Consider the following 23,590-nt stretch of genomic DNA (forward strand, 5'->3'; position numbering starts at 1 on the left):
GTTGTTTATTCACTAAGTCATGTCCAACTCTTTGAGACGCCAGGGACTGCAGCATACCAGGCTTCCCTGTCCTTCACCATCTCCCAGAGTTTGCTCAAACTCATGTCCATTGAGTCGGTGATGCCATCCAACCACCTCCTCCTCTGCCACCCCCTTCTCCTTTTGCCGTCAGTTTTTCCCAGTATCAGAGCCTTTTCCAGTGAGTTGGCTCTTCACATCAGGTGGCCAAAGTATTGGAGCTTCAGGTGGCTTTAATTTTTTCTTTGTTTTTAGAAGTTTGATGTGTCCAAAGGGGAACAAAATGTAAGCATGGCTGTCAACACAGAGACAATGAGGTTGATTAATTCGCATTGGCATAAAAACTGTTTCTACCAGTACAGCTTCTTTTTCTTTTATAAACTGGAGACAGTGTATCCAGAAAACAAAGGATGTTTCCTAATACTGTGTCACGAGGGGATGGTGGCATTGACAAGGTGGTGACATGTGTAGATTGCTTTTAATGCATGTTTTTAAGTTATGCCAGTAACCTTTCCTCATACAGACCATTGGGAAAAAAGCTACAGTCTGTTCGTTAGTTGTAATACATGATCCTGGCGTGAGGTGACTTGCAAATAGTTCCTGTGTGAAATCCATCTGATGATAAAAGGACACAAATTTCAGGATGTTTCTGTGTGATATACAAGCTTATGAATTTTATTATTTTTCACATTAACGGTAAACGGTTTGTCTGAATAAGATAGATATTGAAAAGTAATAAAGATGATATGTTCCATTAGAAAAAATGCTGAGGTATTAGGTGCATATTGTGCGTAATGCTGTGGATACCACATGGATGCCACCCTTAATCCAGTTTGTAATTGAAGTGAATGTCTTCCTGTCATTAGTGAGCAAGAAACAGTGGTTTCAGATGGAGTCTCTGCTTGATTCTATCATTGGCACTCTGGCTTCCCTGATGGATCAGCGGGTAAAAAATCCACCGGCAATGCAGGAGACTCAGCAGACGTGGGTTCAGTCCCTGGGTCAGGAAGATCCCCTGGAGGAGGAAATGACAACCCACTCCAGCATTCTTGCCTGGAGAATCCCATAGACAGAGGAGCCTGGTGGGGTACAGTCCATGGGGTCACAGAGACTTAGACATAACTGGGTGACTAAGCACACACGCAGCTTTGACACGTTCCTTTGAGGAACCTCTCTGATGTCATACGGTTGGAAGTTTGGACTCTGGCTGTGATTTTTAGGCTCTCTTCTATGTGGTCCTTCTCCAGATTGAGTCACAGGTCTGCAGTGTCACTTACCTCCTTCCATATGCCCAATTCTGGTGGGGAGCGCTATTCCTGTAAATGATTAAGTGGATGGTGCCCTTTGAATTTATGGGATGTGAGAATACTGATCTTGAGTACCCACGCTGTACACATCCCAGTGGGAGATGTTCTGTCATCGCCAGAGGTATTCAGTTCAGTTCACCATACCACAGGCAGGTACGATGCTGGACAGCACTGGTGCTCCAGGCACCCACCTCCAACTCTCCTCTTCACCGTCTTCCAGCTCCCAGCTCTCCCCACTTGATGTTCACCTAAGGAAACCCTACTAACTCATTCAGTAATTCAACAGTTATTTACTCACCTGCTATGCATCCTGTGTTATGTTAAGCACCTAGGAAGTACTCAGGGATCATCCTGATTTGGATAAGTTAATCCTTGGAGAAGCCTCAGTGTATGCTTCTTTTGTTTATAACACTTTCCCTGTCTTGGCTCTTTGTGCAAAACTTAAAAAAAAAAAAAAAGATCACTTTGTTTTCATTTACATTGCATGGTGCCTGCTTATTGTATCTGTGTATTTTCTCCCTCTGGACCATAAGTACTTTGAGCACAGGATTGCATTTTTTTTTTCTTTGTTTCCCAACCAATAGCTCAGTAAATTGGAGAAAAGCAAAAATTACAGTAGAATAGATTGAATTTCAATTCTACCTCTTTCTCACTGGGCAAATTAACTTTCCTAAATCTTAGATTCCCCCTCTGTGCTTTGGAGATAAGAACACCAAGTTAGACCAACTCAAGAAGATTTATTTGTTTTCACTGTCCTCAGACTTTAGATGAGAATGAGTTCATACGTTTCTGGGACAGAGCCCATCACGTTAGTATGAAGATGCTAAGGTATCCACCCGTTAGTCCTCTCCGTCCTTCTCGTCTGTGACTTTGAGTATAGCAGGGATTCATGAAAGTCTATTGAATAAACAACAAAGCACCCGAGGTTTGTATCATTAAATATGTTTACATAAAGATAGGGAAATTAGCATGAATAGTATATATTATTCCTTGGCAGTGGAATCTCTGCTAATCAGGTTCTGGGAAATAGTGACCTTGGCCTCCAGCTGTCTTCAATAAAAGCTAACTGGCACTGTCTTAGGCATCCTTCTCTCTTTTGGAAAATCCAGTCATATACACTTTTTTCTACCAGAGAGTCTAAATAACACAGTAAATACATGTATTACTCATTCTGTGTTAATTCTTCTTGCCAAAGGAGAGAAATGCATTTAAAGGAAATTCCTGGAAGAATATCTGGAGACCTAAAAATAAACCTCATGGTTTTATTTTTAGCTTGTCAACAGGGGTGACAAGTGCAAGAATTGTAGCCCAGATGTACGGGAAGCAGCTCGTAAATTCTCTTTCTCGCCGTGTTTTATCTTGCCTGCCACTTTCCCCTAAAATGGAAATAATTTTTAATATCCGAGAGAGAGAGATGGGAAAGTTCCACTTTTGTTTGTAAAGGTGACACTGCGGTGAGTGAACAGTCACAGGGACGCTTGTCTGTGTCAGTGGCTGGCTGCTGGGAAAGAGGGATGCCCTGCCGACTGGCGCTCAGGCACTTCAAGATGCTGCTGGCTTGTCACTACTCTTCCTCTCTGGGGTCTCCGTGCTCCTATTAAGGAAACTAGGAGGTGACCAAGGGGCTGATTAGAAGACCCTTTCTGGCCCTTCCCTGGTAGCTCAGTGGTAAAGAATCTGCCTGCAGTACAGGAGATGCGGGTTTGATCCCTGGGTCGGGAAGATCCCCTGGAGAAGGAAATGGCCACCCACTCCAGAATTCTTGCCTGAAGAATCCCATGGACAGGGGAGCCTGGTGGGCTACAGTCCATGGGGTTGCAACGAGTTGGACATGACTGGTCAGCTAAACAACAGCAACCAATTCCTTTTCTAAGTCAGCTTGCACAGTGTTCAGAGGCCTAGTTCTTTTCATTCAGAGCGGGAGAGGAAAGCTTGTAAGTGGAGAGGTGAGCAGTAGGTATCCCCTACTGAGAAGCAGGTGAGAAGCAGGTTCAGCTGGGTTTCCTGGGACAAATCAGCACAGGACTGGAGAATGTCAATGAGTGTAGAGCCACTGGCCTCTGAGCCCCAGGATGGGAAGTTAGCCAAGTAGTGCTTCTGTCTGAGTTCTGGCTTGACTCATAGTATGGACCCTTGGATCCTCTTCCTTACCCTCAACCAAAGCTATAATGGTGACTTTACTTTTGTAGGGTCATCTCAGATGGAAGGAGATTCTGGATGATTTAGATATTGTATTTTAATGCATATATATATATTTGGAATCTAGAAAGATGATACTGATGACAACCTATCTGCAGGGCAGCAATGGAGATGCAGTGGGGACAGCAGTGGGCTTCCCTGCTGGCTCAGAGGGTAAAGCGTCTGCCTACAATGCGGGAGACCTGGGTTCGATCCTGGGTCAGGAAGATCCCTGGAGAAGGCAGTGGCACCCCACTCCAGTACTCTTGTCTGGAAAATCCCATGGATGGAGAAGCCTGGTAGGCTACAGTCCATGGGGTCGCTAAGAGTTGGACACAACTGAGCAACTTCACTAATGGAGAGAGACAGAGAATGGACTTGTGGGAACAGTGAGGGAAGGAGAGGGTGGACGAATTGACAGGGTAGCTTTGAAACATCTATATTACCATGTGTAAAATAGATAGCCAATGTGTGGCAGCTTGCTGGATGATACAGGGAGTTCAAACCAGTGCTCTTTGACAACCTTGGGGGGTGGTTGGGGGGGGTAAGTGGGAGGGAGGTTTAAGAAGAAGGGGACATGTATATGCCTATGGCTGATTCGTGTTGATGAATGGCAGAAACCAACACAATATCGTAAAGCAGTTATCTTCCAATTAAAAGTAAATAGAAAAACAAAAACCACAGATAACTGCAAAATATTCCAGAGGGTTGAATCAAGGTCTTGTTCTTTTTTTTAAAGTGAACTACTGAGTCAGGCAATGGTTCCAGCTCCACATGTGTTCAGTTCCTGCAAATTCTGTGTCAGGAAATTGTAATGGTTTTTGAAAAGTGTCTTAATAAATGTAGTTTTCATGGGACCACTTAGAATCTCCCTCACCCCTCTAATTTTTTTCCAAGCCCTGCCTGTGAATTGCATCTTTCTTTTAACAACTGCTCATTACACCCTAGTTATTTGAATGGAAATCCAGTCTATACAAAATCAGTATATACTGGATTTTCCTTCATGTGTGAACTAAGGAGATACTTGTTGAATATTTAATTCTCGAGGCTACAGAGGTGTTCCTGTATCCTTTGACTTTCTTCCCTTTAAGTATCTGTTTCATATTTCATACCATTAGTACATTCTTTACATCAGTCAAGTACGGCCTGTTTGTATTTCAGCTGCCCTGAAATACAAGCAAGTCATCGGCCCTTGCTTTTTTAATTATCCTTTATTTGTAGGTGTGCCATCTTCCCCTGTCCTTCTCTAATACGATTATTCAAACAATCCTTTCTTTTCCGTGTTAAGATAGTGCTAACTCTCCTTTGAAGTTCACCCCCCGTATTTATTTTTCTTTATTCTTAAACCTCTGCTCCATTAAGCTTCTCTCTGTTCCTTTTCTCTCATGGATTTTAATACCAGCTTTAATTCTGGAACTTGTACTTACTTTCTCTTCTTTTGTAAAATAAATGGGCCCTGTATGGATAGACCCACTTAGAGAGTGGATCTGCTGTGATAGAAAATACTAGGGAAGTAAATTCCATACCTAGGATTTCTCTCTTGGGCTTTTTACAGTTTCTTACATCACTCCAGAATGTTCTGTAGAAGCCAGGGCCGTTGCCAAGTTCTCCAGCCAGTTATCTGGATCTTCATGTCTATTAATGCAGCTTAAGCCTGTGCTAATTAACTCCGTTGTAATATGTCACCTGTTTGTCTGGTTTTGAGTTTCTAGAAACCTAAACCCTTCATAATAATAATGACAACAATAGTAACAGGAAACTGCATACTTTCTGTAAAATGGGCACTTTACACGTATTGGTTCTAAAATATAGTGACGTGAAAGTCACTCAGTTATGTTAGACTCTTTCTGACCCTGTGGACTGTACAGTCCATGGAATTCTCCAGGCCAGAATACTGGAGTGGGTAGTCTTTCACTTCTCCAGGGGATCTTTCCAACCCAGGGATCGAATCTGGGTCTCCTGCATTGCAAGAGGATTCTTTACCAGCTGAGCCACCAGGGAAGCCCAAGAATACTAGCGTGGGTAGCCTGTCCCTTCTCCACTGGATCTTCCTGACCCAGGAATCAAACCAGGATCTCCTACAATGCAGGCAGATTCTTTACCAGCTGGCTACCAGGGAAGCTCAAAGTATAAGATTTATTTATTTATTGGTTGCTCTGGGTCTGCATTGCTCTGCTGGCTTTTCTCTAGTTGCGGTTTGTGGGCTTCTCATTGTGGCTTCTCCTGTTGCAGAGCATGGGCTCTAGGGCACGTGGCCTTCGGTTTTCACAGCACGTGGGCTCAGGAGTTGCCACTCCTGGGGTCTAGAGCACAGGTTCAGTAGTTGTGGTGCACGAGCTGAGATGCTCAGGGGCATGTGGGATCATCCCAGATCCGGGATCAGACCTGTGTCTCCTGCATTGGCAGGTGGCCTCTTCACCACTGAGCCACGAGGGAAGCCCATAAGTATAAGATTATATAGAGGTTTAAATAAAGACTCAAGGTGAGTGTGTACATTGTCCAAGTTGGCATGGATCAAGGCAGGTTTCGTTGTTTTTCTTCTCTGCAAAAGCTCCTGAGCTTGTATTTCTCTCATCCTACATTCTAATGTTGCTGGCTTCATTCAGGTCTTTATACTTATTCAGATGATATTCTGATTATGTTAGTTTCAATTCTTTTCTGGAACTGATTTTGTCTTATCATCGATTTTCTATTCCTGTTATTTTTTTTGTATCTTCCAATGACTTGATAAATATTCCTTCTGTGTCTGCCTGGAGATTATTCTCAGGACCAAGAACACAGGAGGGTTGCCCACCGCCAGGAGCTTCCTATCTCAGTGTCCATTTCTAAACACATTTTGGAGAGAGTCAAGTAACAACCTGTGACTCCGTTTAACCCTACTGTCATTCAGCCCCTATTTCTCTATTGTTCATTAGGATTTAGGGCAACTGAAATCAACAAGAGTGAGACACTATAGGAGGTCTTGTGGAAATGACACACTAAACAAAACAGTCTTTTTGTGGTTTGGAAGTAGAGGGAATAGACTAGTACAGAGGTAATTATAAGCGAAACAGGATGAATCTCCTCTCAGGTGTAGAGGGAGATGTGACTTGGGTCAGCGCACATTTGACAGATCCGCCTGTAGGCCTTGTGCTGCAGTCCGTGGAGTCGCAAAGAGTCGGACACGACTGAGCGACTGAATTGAACTGTAGGTCTTGCAGAGAGAAGGCTACATCGAGAGTCAGATGCCAGCTGAATCTTGAAGGGGATGCAGAGGCGTGTGTGGGATGAGAGGGTATTGCCTGCACATGTGCAGATGGACTGCGCAGGCCATGTGTGTGACACAGTTAAGCCATCTGCTTTGACTTGTGGGGCGTGGGGTGCATAGGAGGTGCACTGTGCCATTGTGTTGAAGGCTTTGGTTATGGACTTCTATCTTGCTGAGGAGCCTGGACTTGGCCATACCGACTACAGTGTACTGATTACGAACATGGACTCCAGAGTCAGGCTTCTTGGACATGGATTCTGTTGTGCTCCCTACTAGCTGTGTGCATGCTCAGTCCCTAAGTCGTTTAGTCTGACTCTTTGTGACACCATGGACTGCAGGCTGCCAAGCTCTCTGTCCATGGGATTTCCCAGGCACAAATAAATACTAGAGTAGGTTGCCATTTCTTCCTCCAGGGGATCTTCCCAACCCAGGGATCGAACCCACGTCTCTTGCATCTCCTGCACTGGTGGGTGGATTCCTTACCACTGCACCGCCTGGGAAGCCCTACTAGCTGTGTAATCTTAGGTAATTTACTAAGACCTTCTGTGCCTTAGTTTCCCTGTCTGCAAAATGAAGTTAAAAACATCAACCTCTTTGTAAGTTTTTTTGTGTGAGGATTAACTGAGGTAACGTTTATTAAGTCCTTACCCAATGCCTGCCAAACAGTAAATGCTAAGTGGTTGTTAAAGAGGAGAGATTTTTTTGGTTTGGAGGAAGAAAACCACATAACAAAAGTTGGATGGTAAAATGCTTACACTGGTAGCTGTGAGAATTATGGGCTAGGTAGAGGCTGTGTATGTGTACTGGGGGTGGGGATGAGTGAAAAACAACAAGAAAGTCAATGGGATGGGTAAGACATAATGAGGGAGCATCTAAAAGAGAGTGTCAAGAGGACCACTTCGTTCAGTATTCCATTAATTTTCCCTTCCCTAATTGACCTGTCCCTGTTGGTTGGTCAGATTTAAATCTCAGTGCACGAGCTCCCTTTTTGTTCTTTTCCATCTTCTGAGAAGTCATCAGCAAAGCAAGTCTACAGTCGAGAATCTTTTAGCTGCTCTGCAGTGAGTTCCATTAGACATGTTGTCAATACTTGGATAGATGATGCCTCTTTATCAAGACTACATTTTACCTCTGTAATATGAGGAAACCATCTACTTCATCGCTCTCTGTGTCAGTGTGGTTAATAAACAGCAAACATACATAACAGCCTCCAGCACATAGTATATCTTATCAGCAGTCCGGTTGCTACATAAAGTCCTGCGTCTTTGCCTCTGACCAAATGATAGAAACCTGATAATCGAGCCCGACATTCTTCATGTACAGTAGAGGAAATGTGATTCTCACTTTTTAACTTCTTATCTCCTTTTCATCACTTGAAATGTACATGAAACACACATCCAGCAAGTCATAGTTAGCAGTAGAACCCGACTATATGTAATAAGGGGTATTTTTGGACACTCTGAAGTTCGGCTTTCTAAGATTCGATTCAAGATAAAAGGATCACAAAAATAAAAAAAGATCATATAAGTATTGTAGCAAGCCGCCATGGTTATGGAGGTCGTTTAAAAATAGGGAATCTTTACTTCCCACTTGGAGGAAATATTGATTGAAGCCTGAACTGGGGTCTTTGTTTCTGCCTCTCATTTGTTGAAATGATCTTTCTAAAAGGCTGCAGATATCTTATGCTGCCTGAGACCTGTGAAGCTAAGGACATTGTTAAAAGAAAGGAACAAAATCAGTGTCTGTGTAGGTACAGGTTTAGGATTATATAGAATTCGATTATGGATTATGTGTGTTCAGATCCTGCCTGGGTCTCAGCAAGCTGTTGCTTTTGAGTCCAGTGCCTTTTGCCCACAGCTCGGGCTACATGTGACCCAGTAGTCACCCTTTCCCAGTCCCGCGGTCATTCTCCATCCTGGCTACACAGCGAAATCACCCTGAGCACTGAAAAATAACAGTGCCCAGCCCCATGCCCAGAGTTTGATGTGATTAGATTGACCGCAGCGATTCTCATAGGCATCAGGGTTGGGAATCCCCACTTTTAGAGACCACTTACCCCTCAGGCAGGGGGATCTAAAGAGTTTACAGTGAACACTCTTCCACTCAGCATCACCGTGATGTTTGCTGCTGTCTGGCCTTGATATGGCTACTCTTTCGGAAGCTGGTTTCTCTATGAGCCTCAAAGACCCCAGTTCTGATGACTGGAGTTCTGCTTTCTTTCCCTGTGGCTGAGTTCATGACTCGTTAACTGCCTGCTTCCTCACAGTCTTTGGAAGCCTGGAACTCTTCATTTTTTAATTTTATTTTTTTGCTCTTGGGAAATTGCCCCTAGAATCTGTTAGTGTGGACTAGCTGTTCTTACAGAGCACCACTCCCGAATGCCCTCTTTTAGTATTCTCTCTCCCAGGGCACTCTCTTGCCCTTGTTAGGTGTCCCTGACATGACAGCTGGTCCCCACAACTGTGGGGTGGGGGGCACCATGGTCTCCTAGAGCCTCGTGCTGGACTGATTTGACCTGATGCGCCTGAAGCTGCGTCTGGTCTTGCTTCCCACAGAGTTTGTTCTGGTTGAGAAGCTGGGTCTCATTCTCGATTCCTGCCCCTTTCTGTCCTAACTGTAGGTCCCTGTATGTTACCTCGCCCTTTACTTGGTGAAAGGCACTGGTTCAGATGAACCCATTGTGAAGACCAGTCTGCTGGGTGATGTGCTCCCAGATAGAGAGGGTGGGCAGAAACTTTGGGAGATACTGATGCATCCCGCTTTCCCCTGAGATCAGGGATTCACCAAGCTCGGAAGCCTGTCTAGCGTGGACCGTTCCTCTGAATCTCTCCAGTGGTTGGTGCATCGCCTGGGGGCACCACACGTCAACGTGGTGGCTTGAATATCAGTGATATTTGCTTTGGGCAGGTTTCCCCTCATTTCAGTTTTTGTCTTGTTATTATCCAGGGTGCTTCATTTGTTACTTTATCTATCGTGCAGAAATGGAGGTGTGAAGGTTTGTAGACACCCAGTCTCTTATTGACACAGGAAGGATGGGCTCTCACACACTTGTGTACACTACTGTGTGTGTACAATGGGGTGCTTACTCCACTGCGGTCTTAGTGTGAGTAGACATAGCTTTAGGATTATGGAAAATCTGACTAATTTGGATAGTGTGAAGCAATATTACTAGAAATAAACCCCAGTCTTAAAATATTTACATATTTTTCATAGTTTCTCACATATCTGGGCTCTGATTTTCCCAGCAGCTACTCTGCTTACCACCTGGTTTATTAATTTACTTTCACACTGAAGCCAAGTAGGCTTTGGTTCTGTTGGTTTGTCGGTTCCCTGGGTGTTCCATCTGGGACTGGATATTAGTCGTCATTGCCAGTCTTCAGGGAGCATCAGTGGACACACCTGTTTGGACCTCATCTCTGGAAATTCTGCGTTATTAAGTCGGGTGGGGTTCCTCAGCATCTGTATTTTTTAAAATTTATTTTTAGTTGGAGGATAATCGCTTTACAATATCGTATTAGTTTCTGCTGTACAACAACATCGATCAGCTGTATGGGCGCATATATCCCCTCCCTCTTGAGCCTCCCTCCTATGACCCCTACCCCCATCCCACACCTCTAGGTCATTACAATGAGCATGGAGCTGAGCTGAGCCATGGTACATGGTACTGTTTATACGTGGTAGAGTATATGTGTTAATGCTATTTCTCTCTTAATTCATCCCACCCTTTCTTTCCCCACGCCCCCCATGAGCATCTATATTTTTGCAAAGCCCCGCAGGTAATTCTGATGTATCCTAAAGCTGAGAAATATAATCGTAGAAGGACTGAAATAAATACCAGACAGGCATGGCCTTTAGAGATTTTTCCAGCCCTGAGATTTCATGTAGGTTGGTTCAGTGTGAGGTGTCAGAAAGTTTTCGAAAAGGAAAAACTATGAAAATGAGAAGTTAATGAATAAAAAATTACACATTGTAAGAAAATCCTTTATCATTTAGAAGGATTTTCTTCAGGGCTGTTTCAAACAGAGAGCTTCTCCAGTACATTCAAAAGATAAGTTGGTACAAAATAGGAAAAGACTGAGACACAGCTTTTTGAAGCAGCTCCTGGGAACAGAAGCCAGATTGTCCCAGATCGCCTGTCTTTTACCAGAAAAGAAGCTGTTCAGGACCTGGTTGGTTGGTTCTCCAACACTTTGGGATCTGGGAAAATGAATTCTATAGAGCAACCATATTGCTCTTGCCACATTGCTAACTATAATGTTAAAAAAAAAACAAAACACTCAAATTTCCTAGTGATTCACAAGTGCTTGCGAAATAAGACACCAGGAGCGCCAGCATCTAAAAGATACCTTATAAAGTGCTTTCATTTCTTCTCTTTTTATTTAGTGCTAAAAAGAGAGCTGAGTGAATTTGGATACTCTGCTGCCCTTTGGTCTTTAGCTCAAGGAATAGGGTTTGAGAGTTGAGAGTAAGGACTCTGCCACAGTATTTAGTGAGGAACAATGAAAAGGACCACTATATTCTAGAACATGAAGGACAAAGGATACTACTTTACAGGGCAAGGAATAAGTGAACCCCCTTTAAGAAAAACGAGTAGAGCAGTAACTTCAAATTATACTTATTTATATATATGTTAATATTACATATATACTGCTGCTGCTACTGCTAAGTCACTTCAGTCGTGTCCGACTCCGTGCGACCCCATAGACGGCAGCCCACCAGGCTCCCCCGTCCCTGGGATTCTCCAGGCAAGAACACTGGAGTGGGTTGCCATTTCCTTCTCCAATGCATGAAAGTGAAAAGTGAAAGTGAAGTCGCTCAGTCGTGTCCGACTCTTAGCGACCCCACCAGGCTCCTCCATCCATGGGATTTTCCAAGCAAGAGTACTGGAGTGGGGTGCCATTGCCTTCTCCGTACATATACACATGTGTATATATATATTTAGGCTTCCCTGGTGGCTCAGTGGTAAGGAATCCGCCTGCTAATGCAGGAGATGCAGGAGAGACGGGTTCGATCCCTGGGTCAGGAAGATCCCCTGGAGAAGGAAAATGGCACCCCACTCCAGTATTCTTGCCTGGAGAAGCCCATGGCTAGAGGAGCCTGGCGGGCTACAGTCCATGAGGTCACAAAGGGTCAGACCTGACTTAGTGACTGAACTACAACAGCAACGTAGTGATGAAAGTTGACACCTGGATTATTTGATGTTACTTCAGATTTTGAATAAAGAAAAGGGAGCTAAGATCTCTCTTTGTAAAATCAGAGCAAAGAAGCATTTTTGTCATCTGATCCTCTTGAAAATCTTGACTGCTTGGAGCAAGCAAATAGGGTTGTTGTTTTCTTTTTTTTTTTCCCCCCTCCCATACCATGAACATTCACTGGCTTCACAAGTGGTCTCTTCATTTATCCTCTTTGAACTTCATTATCGTTTTTCCTTTCCAATCAGCAAAGTGCATGTTAAATAGTCTTGGGTACTCAGGAGCTAATTATATAATTTAGAAGTGTAAAAGTTCTCATTACCCCCTACAGTCTGCAGTCTTTTTCTTCTGAATCCATAGAGCAGTTGGCAAGACTTTCTCTTTAACACTATGGTAGGGTTTCTTTAAAGCAGTTTCTAGGAAAAGGTATTATTTTGGCATCACGTAGGGAGATCAGAATTTTTTTTTTAAAAAAACCCTCCTCTCCTTAAAATGACACAGTGGACTCTGTTTCCAGTATGAAAGATTTAAATTGCTCTCAATCGGGTCATGTGCTCTCCATTGAGACAACACCCACAGGCTGATTTAAGAGACTTAGTGTAACCAGTTGAACAGTTGAAGCGATACAACTCCCTTCTGTGTTGGTACTTTTGAAGTTGGTTTCCTGTTTTGACTGTTGCCTTTGGGATGGTAAATTACTCCAGAAAGTTCATCTGAGTAAATTAAATTCCACATCTGATTTTCTTCAAGATTTTGGTTTCATTTGGTTTTACTGTTCAGCTCACTGAGGCTTAATAAAGGTCAAGTGCCTTGGCCAGGGTCATCTAGCATGTCGATGTCTTAGCGCAGGTGAGTTTTCTTTTAAGTCCCTGTTGATGTCTGCATTCTGCGTTCATCAGTCTGTTCATTGACCGCCAGCGCATCCTTGTTGGATGGTCTCCTTATGAACTGGCCGTGTTTAAGGACCTTCCACACCAGTGGGACTTGATGGGAAGCCTGCGTGTTCAAGGGCTATCTTTTATATGCAAATGAGAAACATACAGAGATCAATTAGAATCATCTTTTGCATGCAGCTCCCTAGGGATTTGTTCCCCCACGCCAGCAAAATCAGGCTCAGGCTCACCACTTGGATGCTTGTGTGGGGCGGGATGCTAGTCACGTGGTGTCTGGTATTTGAGGCTGGTATGACAGAAGGCAGGATGGCCTGGAAATAGATGACTTCATTTCAGGGGCATGGAGCCTTTGCCAGGAGAGAAATGTTCTGCGTTCATTTCCTAGAGCCTGCTGCAAGTGTGGCATAGCTGCTAGATTTTTGTGGCTGCCCCTGGACCGTTTCTGTCTGCTCCAGTCTCAAAAGTGAAGCTTGCAGGAATGCAGCTAGGAGACTATACCAAAAGCATTAGAAAAAAGGAACCCATAATTAGCCTGCACAGTCTCGAGCCTTCTAGGATATGCTAGAATGCAAAACACTTTGAAAAAAAAAAAAAGCCTAGGTTGAAATTTAGTTTAAACTGATTAAGTGAGTAGCATGAATAGAGAGCCAAGGCATACTGTAATTACATGTAACTTTTGAGGTCTGAATTCATTGAAAACTGTATTCAAGCTCCCATTTTGTCTCTCCTGTGGAATACCCAGAGTAATTTTTTTTTTTAATGAAAGCAGACATTTTTGATTATTGGTTTCCCCGCTCAGTTAATAATGCTTTTTATTTTAGCAGTTTCTTCAGTTTGGGTCTCTCCCCACTTTCCCTCACCAGCAGGCACATTTCAGGGTGGTTGGGAACGCATTGTTGATGCTAATATAGGGCTAATCAGTGAGCCACTCAATCGCCTACCTCGGCACACATAGCTTTGCTGTCGGCCAGAGATAAATTAGTAAAGGAGAAAGATGATTTAAAGCAATGCCTGAAAATGATTATCACACAAAGGCCAGCATTTAGGAAGCTGTTCAGCCACAGAGAAATTCCCAGGGAGGCTGAGGCGACAGTCTTTATCTTGCAATAAGGGCAAATGGTGAAAATCAAGTGTCGGCCCAGGCACGTTTTATGTCCATTTGAGTGACTAAAGGCCAATTTGGCTCAGCACGTGTTTGGATCATGTGCTGTAAATCCTGTGACCTTGTTTCCTATTGCTGATTGATCGCTTTTGTGTGCTTCAAGCTTTCTGGGGGAAGGAAAAAAATCCCCGACCCTTGATGGGAAAGTGGGCAAAGCCGGAAGTGGGCGCACTTGTGTTGAGCCTCACTTCACTTCTTGAAGGCAGCCGGCGGAATCATCCCTGGCTTGGAATGCTTTGGGACTGGGGCTCATGGGCAGGGACAGAGTTTTGTCAGAGAAGCCACCAGGTGTGAAACAGAATAAGAGTCTTTGTGGGCCAAGTGGGCAGAGCCATTAGAAGTACAGCCACTCCACTTAAAGGGGATTCGGGTCTTATCAGGATCAAATGAATGCAGCTCAACAGCAGTGGCTCAGAAGGCTCTCCAAGGAATGACTAGGACCCATTTGCTAGTTATTGATTGATCCGCTCTAGTCCTGTCAATGCCCTGAAAACTCAACATGTTGCTTGGATGCAGTCTTCGAGCTTGTTTCTAAGATGTGGCTGGAGAAGGGAATGGCAGCCCACTCCAGTTTACTTGCCTGGAGTCCTGTGGATGGAGGAGCCTTGGTGGGCTGCTGTCCATAGGATCGCACAGAGTCGGACACAGCTGAGGTGACTTAGCATGCATGCATGCATTGGAGAAGGAAATGGCAACCCACTCCAGTGTTCTTGCCTGGAGAATCCCAGGGACAGAGGAGCCTGGTGGGCTGCCGTCTATGGGGTCGCACAGAGTCAGACACGACTGAAGTGACTTAGCAGCAGCAGCAGAGCTAAGATGTGGCATTATTATATGGGAATTAGGAGTCTTTGACCATGTCACAATTTTTCTTTGGGTTTTGGCTGGCTGGAGTTAAATTTTTTACATCAGTCAGTTGTGTCTTGGGTTGGCTTCTTCAGCCTTGGGGATATTAAATTCTCTCCTTTCCATAAGTGCAGACACACGTCTTACATTTTGAGTCCTGCACTTTGCTGCTGGTTTGGGGGCCCTGCTGAGTTAATAAGGGGTGTGCCTTCCATCCACCCATCCTTTGGCGCTCACTTAACCCCGGCTGAATAATAATAAGCTGCACAGGTGGGTTTTGTGGCTCACATTTCTTTGGTAAATTTTATTTTCGCATGTAGCATTCTTTTCCCGCTTTGATTATTGTGGTCCCCATTTGTAACAGGATCACCTGCTTTTCAGAGCAGGTACGAACATAGTGCCAAGGGGCCAGTGTTGATGCCAAACCTTTCTTCCTCTGTGGGCTATAAACTGGGAGCAGACTTATCAGACTTCAGGAGGACTGACTAGTCACTGCCCCTCTGAGCCACAGGTGCAGAGAGAGGTTGAGTCTCTTTGTGCTTTCGGAAGAGACCCTTGCTTGCGAGAGCTTTGTCACTTGTGGCTCCAGCCCTTCTTTTATCCATTTTTTTTTAGTTCATTCCTAACCAGGGGAGTCAGAGCGAATTGCAGAGTGCTTGCTGGAGCTTTATGGGACATTAGAAGTCATCTTTCCAATTATTCAATTCACAAATGAAAGAAGTGAACCCAGTTACATTAATTCAACCAGTTTAAATACTCAGTGCCTGAGACTGGGCCAGAATGTGGATCTCCTGACCTTCAGCCTAAAACATTCTTCATTCATCACTCAGCTTCCCGTCAAGATGGATGTCATGACCGGGAGTAGGGATTACAAAGATTAATCGTTGGATTTCGAGAATCGAGTTGGAAAGAGTAGGGTCAGGATGCGCTCATCAGTTTTCTTGACTGGTCCTCAGAGTTGGAAAGAGGGCAGAATTCCTTGAATACTTCGTAAGGATCTAGCTATTAGTCTCTGTAAAACCTGTTCAGTTTCACTCAGAGAAATCTGACCTCTTGCATTCATGATGAGTCAGGAGACACACCGCTATTCCTGAACAAGCCATTGATTTTTCAGTGGCCTCAGCTTCCTCATGTGTAAAATCAGAGTAATAGTCCTCATTACCACGGGTAAGAGATGATACAATCCATCCCCTGTGTCCTAAGTTTCTTATGAAGGAGGCTGGTCATCCTGGGGTAATCTAAACCAGTGGTTGTTACAGTGCGGGCCCCACACCAGCACCAGCAGCGCTGGGAAGCTGGTTAGGAGGGTAAATCCTCGGGCCCCTTCTCTGAACTACTCTGTCTCACCAGTTGTAGGGTAGAGCCTGGCACTCTGTGTTTTAATGAGGCTTCCAAGGGATTCTAATGCACAACAAAGTTTGAGACCCAATGATCTAAACAATTCTTTCTGGCTTTCTTGTACCCTAGACTGTAGCCGTGGAACTGAGGAAGTTTAAAAAGAAACATTTATAGGAGAATAGACTGATGTTCATAGGTAACGAGTATAACTTAAACTTCAGGAGGGAGAAACAAATGTTCTGTAGCTCTGTTCTGTGCCTTTATTATTAACCGTTTTGGGGGATGGGGGATGGGAGTCTGTATCCAGCTATAAACTCTGCAGGGCTGGGACCACACCCGGCATATTCCCTGTTACTTTCCCCAGCATCTGTCACAGTCTCTGAAACACACTTGGAACTTAATATTTCTTGAAGAATGAACAGATGAATGCTGAGAATGCTTTGGATGGACCCAGGGTTATCGTACTAAGTGAAGAAAGTCAGAGAAGGACAAATGTCTTATGATATTGCTTATGTATGGAATCTAAAAAAATGATACAAACTTATTTTACAAAACAAAAGCAGCCTCAAAGACATTAATAAAACATACTTATGGCTTCCAAAGGGGAAAGATTGGAGGGGAGGGATAAATTAGGAGTTTGAGATGAACGGATTCACACTACTATATATAAAATAGATAAGCAACTATATATATAATTAATGTGTTAATGTATATATATGCATGTATATATATATATACCACAGGCAACTGTATTCAGTGTCTTTTTTTTGTTGTTGTTATTAGTTTGTTTTTAGTTGGAGGAGAATTGCTTTACAGTATTGTGTTGGTTTCTGCCATATATCAACATGTTAAACCTCCCTTCCGCCTCCAGCCCCATCCTACCTCTCCAAGTAGTCACACGGCACCGAGCTGAGTTCCCTGAGTCATACAGCAAATTCCCATTAGCTGTCTGTTTCACTTATGGAAACATGTATGTTTCAGTGCCACTCTCTAAGTTCGTCCCACGCTCTCCTTCCCTGTGTCCACAAGTCGGTTCTCTATGTCTGCGTCTCCATTGTTGCCCTGCAAAAAGGTTCGTCTGTGCCATCTTTCTAGATTCCATGTATATATATGTATACGTTAGTATGCTATTTGTTTTTCTCTTTCTGACTCATCCCACTTTAGGACTGAGAGACTATAAGTCTTCCTAGGTGATCTCAGAGGGGAGGCTTGTGAACCACTTGTCTGGAGAAGGAAACTTCTCAGAGAACCCACAGGCAATGGCTGGGCTGGGAGAGAATTCTTACAGGTAGGTGCTCCAAAAAGTGCTGGGGAACACAGAGGGAAAGACAGGAAGTTACAAGGGGAAGTACAGGAAGGGGCCCTGCGTCAATGATATTGTAAAGCATTTCTCAAGGACAGCTCTGCATGTGTTTTTGTTCCATAAGGCAGATACCCGACAGCTCACAAAATCTTACTATGGAGCACCAGAAGACAGATAGCAAATAACCTTTTCAGTGTAACTTTGCCCCAGAGAAAAATAGACTTTAAATTGGTGATTGAGTCCAAGCTATTACTAAAATGCAGAGGAAAAAACGGTTTTCATTGTCCTCCCAGCCTTTGCCCTTTCTTTAAATGCTGTGGATATTTCACAAAAAGAAGGCAGTGTGGTTTGACGGTGTTCATTTTTCATAAAGCAAAATTTCTCTACTCATTTATAAAGTCAAGTTAATTGATCTAGAAAGTTCAGTTTTCCCCGTCTCTGTGTTAAACCCTCTGCTTTGCTCCTCCCATGCATTTGTCAGGGATGGTGATTATATTTCCTTTCTTTTTGAACTAGTTTTAATCAATCAATAAAGGTTGGGGGCAAAGAGGGCCGTGATTGATTACTGAAGACTATGGAAAATTGCCTGTGGGAGGAAGTATGTTAAATATATTTTGCAGTTTATTCTCATTTGTAAATTTTTAGTCAAGAGCAACTTGGTTATAATACTGTGTTATTTTAAGAAGCAGACAAGTTTGATGAAATGTTATTATTTGGTAAATCAAGATGGAGATACAGAAATGTTCACTATACTAATCTATGACTTTCTGTATATTTGAAATACTTCATGAGAAAATATTTTTAAAATATTAATAATAATCACGCATGCTAGTTACAGTGATTTAATTGCAGGTTTAAACTGCATTGTTTCAAGTTGCCATTTTTCTCTTTGACTGTTTGTTTTGCTTTGTTCTACTTAGCTTTTCTATTCAGGAAGCAAAGTGATCCATTTCTATAAAGAATACTTACTTGCAACTAATTTCTATTTTGATACTTTCACATTCTTTTCCCCTTCCTTTTTTCCTTCTGGAAACTTGCATGATGGACTCTTGATTAACATAGGGTTTAGTGAAGAATTTTAGATCTAATTATTTCAGACCTACATAAAAAACACAGTTTCCCATGTACCCACCATTACCAGGTTTCAATGCTAAAAATAAAATCCTGGGGCAGCACAAGATTTCCTGATTTTTGGTCTCTAGTGTTCTTGCCTGGAGAATCCCAGGGACGGGGGAGCCTGGTGGGCTGCCGTCGATGGGGTCGCATAAAGTCGGACACGACTGAAGCGACTTAGCAGCAGCAGCAGCAGTGACCTATTCCCTTGTGGCTCAGCTGGTAAAGAATACGCCTGCAAGGTGAGAGACCTGGATTCAATCCCTGGGTTGGGAAGATCCTCTGGAGAAGGGAAAGGCTACCCACTCCAGTATTCTGGCCTGGAGAATTCCATGGACTGTATAGTCCATGGGGTCGCAAAGAGTTGGACCCAACTGAGTGACTTTCGCTTTCACTCCTGGGAAAGATTGAAGGCAAAAAGAGGAGGAGGCAACAGAGGATGAGATGGTTAGATATCATTACTGACTCAGTGGTCATGAACTGGGACAAGCTCCAGAATATAGTACAGGACAGAGGAGCCTGACGTGCTGCAGCCCTTGGGGTTGCAAAGAATCAGACATGACTTAGCGACTGAACAAGACTGAACAACTCCAGGAAAGGGACAAAGCGGCCCTCTATATAGTTACTATGGACATCTCCACCCCATTTGCCTCAGGGCAAAAGTAGCTGTTCTGGAAAACACTGTAACTGGGGGGAGGAAGATAAAGATAAAGGAAATTTGAGGAATGTTACTTATAAACCAACCCTACTCAGGATTTATGACTTGATAGGCTGAACTCTGTCTTTAATGGGTGATGCTATTTTTACCTAGTTTTTCGATCTCCAATGTGATTTTGGTTGAAAAGACTAATTGTACTTAGTGTTAGCAACTAAACAACAGCTACATGTTAGTAAGGATGTGGATGAACTCAAACATTCACACTGCTGACACCCATATGAAATGGTACGACTGCCTCAAAAAACAACTTGGCAGCTTCTTCTTTTAAAAAATTGTTATTTATTTACTATTATTTTTTTTTTTTTAGTTTTGGCTGTGCTGGGTCTTCATTGCACTGCTGGGACTTCTCATTGCGGTGGCTCCTCTAGCTGCAGAGTATGGGCTTTGGGCATGCGTGCCCAGTAGTTGAGGTGCCCAGGCTTAGTTGCCTGTGGCATGTGGGATCTTCCTGGACCAGGGATCAAACTCATGTCCCCTGCATTGGCAGGTGGGTTCTTAACCATTTGACCAGCAGGGAAGTCCTGGCAGCTTCTTAAAGAAGTGAAATAGACACATACCATGTTACCCGGCCATTCCATTCCTAGGAATTTACCAACGAGAATTGAAGCATATATTCATACAAAGACTTGTGTACGAATGTTCGTGGCATCTGTAGTTATAATCACCCCAACCTAGACAGTCCAGACGTTCATCAACAGGTGAATGGATGAGCAAACAGTGATCTACCCATGCACTAGAATATTATTCTGCAATAAGAAGGAATGACTTTTTGATACATGTGACAGCCTGGATGAATCTAAAAATAATTATGCTGAGTGAAAGAAGCCAGACAAAAAAAAGAGTATAATTCCACTTATATAAAATTCTCAAAAATTCAAACTATTCTATAGTGACAGAAAGCAGGTTAAGGGTTATCTGGGATGACAGAGTGGGAAATGGAGGGGGAGAGGAATTACAGATAATCAGGAGGAAACTTGATGGAATAATGGATACCTGTGTTGATTATGGAGAAGGCAGTGGCACCCCACTCCAGCACTCTTGCCTGGAGAATCCCATGGATGGAGGAGCCTGGTAGGCTGCAGTCCATGGGGTCTCGAAGAATCGGACACGACTGAGCGACTTCACTTTGACTTTTCACTTTCATGCATTGGAGAAGGAAATGGCAACCCACTCCAGTGTTCCTGCCTGGAGAACCCCAGGGATGGGGGAGCCTGGTGGGCTGCCTTCTATGGGGTCGCACAGAGTCGGATACGACTGAAGCAACTTAGCAGCCGCAGCAGCATATGTAGATAATGTGTAACAATATTTTGCCAAATGCAAAATGTCCTTATAAGTATTAGGCATTATTATGAATGTTTTTTACAGTATTTATCAAGCAGATGCAAACTGTAGCCACTGGGGCATTTTCCTCTAACTTTGGGAGAAATGTCGGAGTCCTTTGAGGTGGAGGGTATGTTTAAGTAGGTATGTTACCAGAAGTGGGGTCTGGCTGCTCACTGCTTTAAAGCCAACAAAGAGGCCAGGTTGGTGGAAAGGAAAGTGTGCTTTATTTTGGAAGCTGGCAACCAGTGGGCCAGAGAGCTGGACTCTTGTCTAAAGGCCAGCTGCCCACCACTGACAACCAATGGACAAGAGCTTTTATCAGAGAGAAGGGGCTCCATGCAGAAACAGTACAATCAGCTCTGACAGTCATCTTAAAATTGGTCCTCAGTGCTCTCAGCAGCGTCGTCTTAGTTGTTCTAAGTATCTTCAGTTCCAGGGTCAGTTTGTTCCCATTCCTTGAGGCCAGTTCTTGGAATTGTGGCAGCATATATCATAGCTACAGTCTGATCATCATGTAGTTAACTTCTTCCACTTGGTGGGGGTTTCAGGATCTACCAGACAGCTCACAGGACGTGGCTCAGAATATTATCTATAGCCCTTGAGGAGGAAGTAAAGGTCCTTGACTTTGCTTAATGACCGAACTTGATTATCTGGTCTTGTTGAACTGCGTTCCTTTGCTTCTGCATTTTCTCACTTCTCTGATTAAACTTATTCTTTGGCTAAAGTTTTTCTGCAGACAAAAGGCAGGTGGAGGATGTAGAGGGGGAGGGGAGGGAGGACCATGGGGTCCTGCCTCATTTCCAATATAGGGAGGAACGAAGTAGCAGTGGTGTTCATCTTTTGCTATGAGATGGAAAATAAAACCTGAAACGTATTGAACTGCGCACTGCATGGAAAATGTACTATAGCTGCCATCCTGTTGGCCGTCTGCAGATCCCAGCATGCAATGCTCCAGTGCAGTGCAGGCCACCAAGCTCTGCTTGTAAGGATGCGTGGTTTCTGTGGGCTGTCCCCTGTAAAGAGGAATTGAAGCAGAAATGGGCAATAAATTCGTAATGCATTGCACACATTATGCATCATGCTATTTTTAAACAAAAGCCTACCATGCATTTTCCCTGTAAGTCAGAATACATTTATGCACACCAAATAGTGCCCAACTACTGCTTGGATAACATTTAAAGCTTTTATCAACCTAAAAAGGTTGGTAAAAAAGACTGTGTGTTTAGAAACATGCATACACTCTCCTCAAATATTGCAGTTTCTTTCTTTCTTTCTTTCTTCTTTTTATTAAACATCGACTCCTTGAGTGGGGAAGTAAAGATGCAAAGCTCTAAGCCATTTAAAATCAAAATCAGACTTTAATAAGGGAATGTCATGTTTCATTTAAAAGCTTCTCTTCACCTCCTTTTCTTCTGCTGTCAAGTGAAAGAAAAGCTAGCTTTATAATTACATGGCTGCCTCAGCTTTAGATTGTATGTGAGATCTCACATTATTTTTTCACACCTTCTTCTCTCTTTCAATCCTTAGCCACCGCCTGCCTTCCATATCTGCCCACCCCTCCCCGACCCCAGCTTTCTCCATCACCCCCCCAACCCCTGCTCCACCCCAACTTCCTTCTTCTTAAGGAGCTGACAAGATGATGGAGTTCTGTTGATGAAGCTGCTGAATGGCGGTGGTCCTGATTAACTTAGGGGTGACAAGCGAAAAACAAAATAAAGTAAATGAGGAGCATGAAATGCTTCTCACTGTGGATGATCGTTGCAGCCTGGCTGGGTAGAAATTAAGTGCTTTTGGTTTCTACTGCTCAGCAAAGTGTGAAGTCTGTTCCGTGTTCCTTCCCTTGTTCCTGTGCCTCTGGGGTCCTTTCTCACAGTTGATCAAACTGATCACTGTATTTGCCACTGAACATTCAGATCATTTCTTGTTGAATGCCTGGCAAATGTATTAGCAGTAGTAACAACAGGTCTGTTTTCATACATGTTTTTGTTTATATTTTGTTTTTGTCCAGAATCACGATTAACTGCCCTGTTGGTCATGGAATAGGAGTATTGGAAACCTTTGCAATGTTCCCTAGAAAATTATATTGTAATGAAGACGACAAAGAAGATCGTGGTGTAGAATGAAGCTCTAGTTTTGTTTGTTTTGCCACTTGAACGTTAAACTGACACCCAAGACAATCAAAATCTCCCATATTCAGTATCCCACTATTTTCTGGTTGCACCAAAAAATTAACAACCAGCAAATGATATCATCTCTTAAAAAAAAAAAGCATTTAGAGCAGCAGCATGGATGAACCTAGAGATTGTCATACTGAGTGATGTCAGACAGAGAAAGACAGATATCATATGATATCACTTACATGTGGCAAGAAATTGTGGAGTAATTCCTTTCTGATAGTAAGGCAATGCAACCATGAATAGATGATACTGTCTTTACTTATCCTGTAGACAAAATATTATTATTTAGACAGTGCATGAAGGTAGGTAGATATTGTCATTCACTGGAAACCTTTAGAGGGAATGAACATGTGGAAGAGTCTCCGATTTGGAAGGAACCAAGGAAGTTTATTCTCTGCTGCTGCTAAGTCGCTTCAGTCGTCCTGACACGAATCCCTCCAGGGCACGCATGACCCTTAGTCTTAATAGTTAGGGAGAGGGACTCACTGACCCCATGACTTCGGTTGGACAGTTCTTCTCTCTTTTAGCCAAAGTCAGCCTCTCAGGGTTTGAACCAATTGATCAGGCTGTATTCGGGTGCCTCTGAGAATAAGTGGAGTTCTTTTGCCTGAGAGCCCTCACGTCCTTTGACGGTTCTCATAACGCCACTAAATCTTTTATCCACCAAGTTAAAAAAACCACTCACTTCTTTCCGTCGTTTCTCACTTGATCTCGTTTAGGATCTGGCGCAATCCTCCACCCATAGGGGCCTTCTGGCAAGGTTTGACTTGTCAAAATG

The 23,590-nt window shown here is 43.4% G+C and overlaps 1 protein-coding gene across 3 annotated transcripts in view; it reads left to right on the plus strand.

The window, feature by feature from the left end:
• Window positions 1–23,590, plus strand: part of LHFPL6 (LHFPL tetraspan subfamily member 6) — a 238,974-nt gene that overhangs the window by 59,575 nt on the left and 155,809 nt on the right. The window lies entirely within an intron of this gene.

This window comes from Oryx dammah, unplaced genomic scaffold (assembly GCF_014754425.2).
Source record: "Oryx dammah isolate SB20612 unplaced genomic scaffold, SCBI_Odam_1.1 HiC_scaffold_24, whole genome shotgun sequence".
NCBI classification, from domain to species: Eukaryota; Metazoa; Chordata; class Mammalia; order Artiodactyla; family Bovidae; genus Oryx; species Oryx dammah.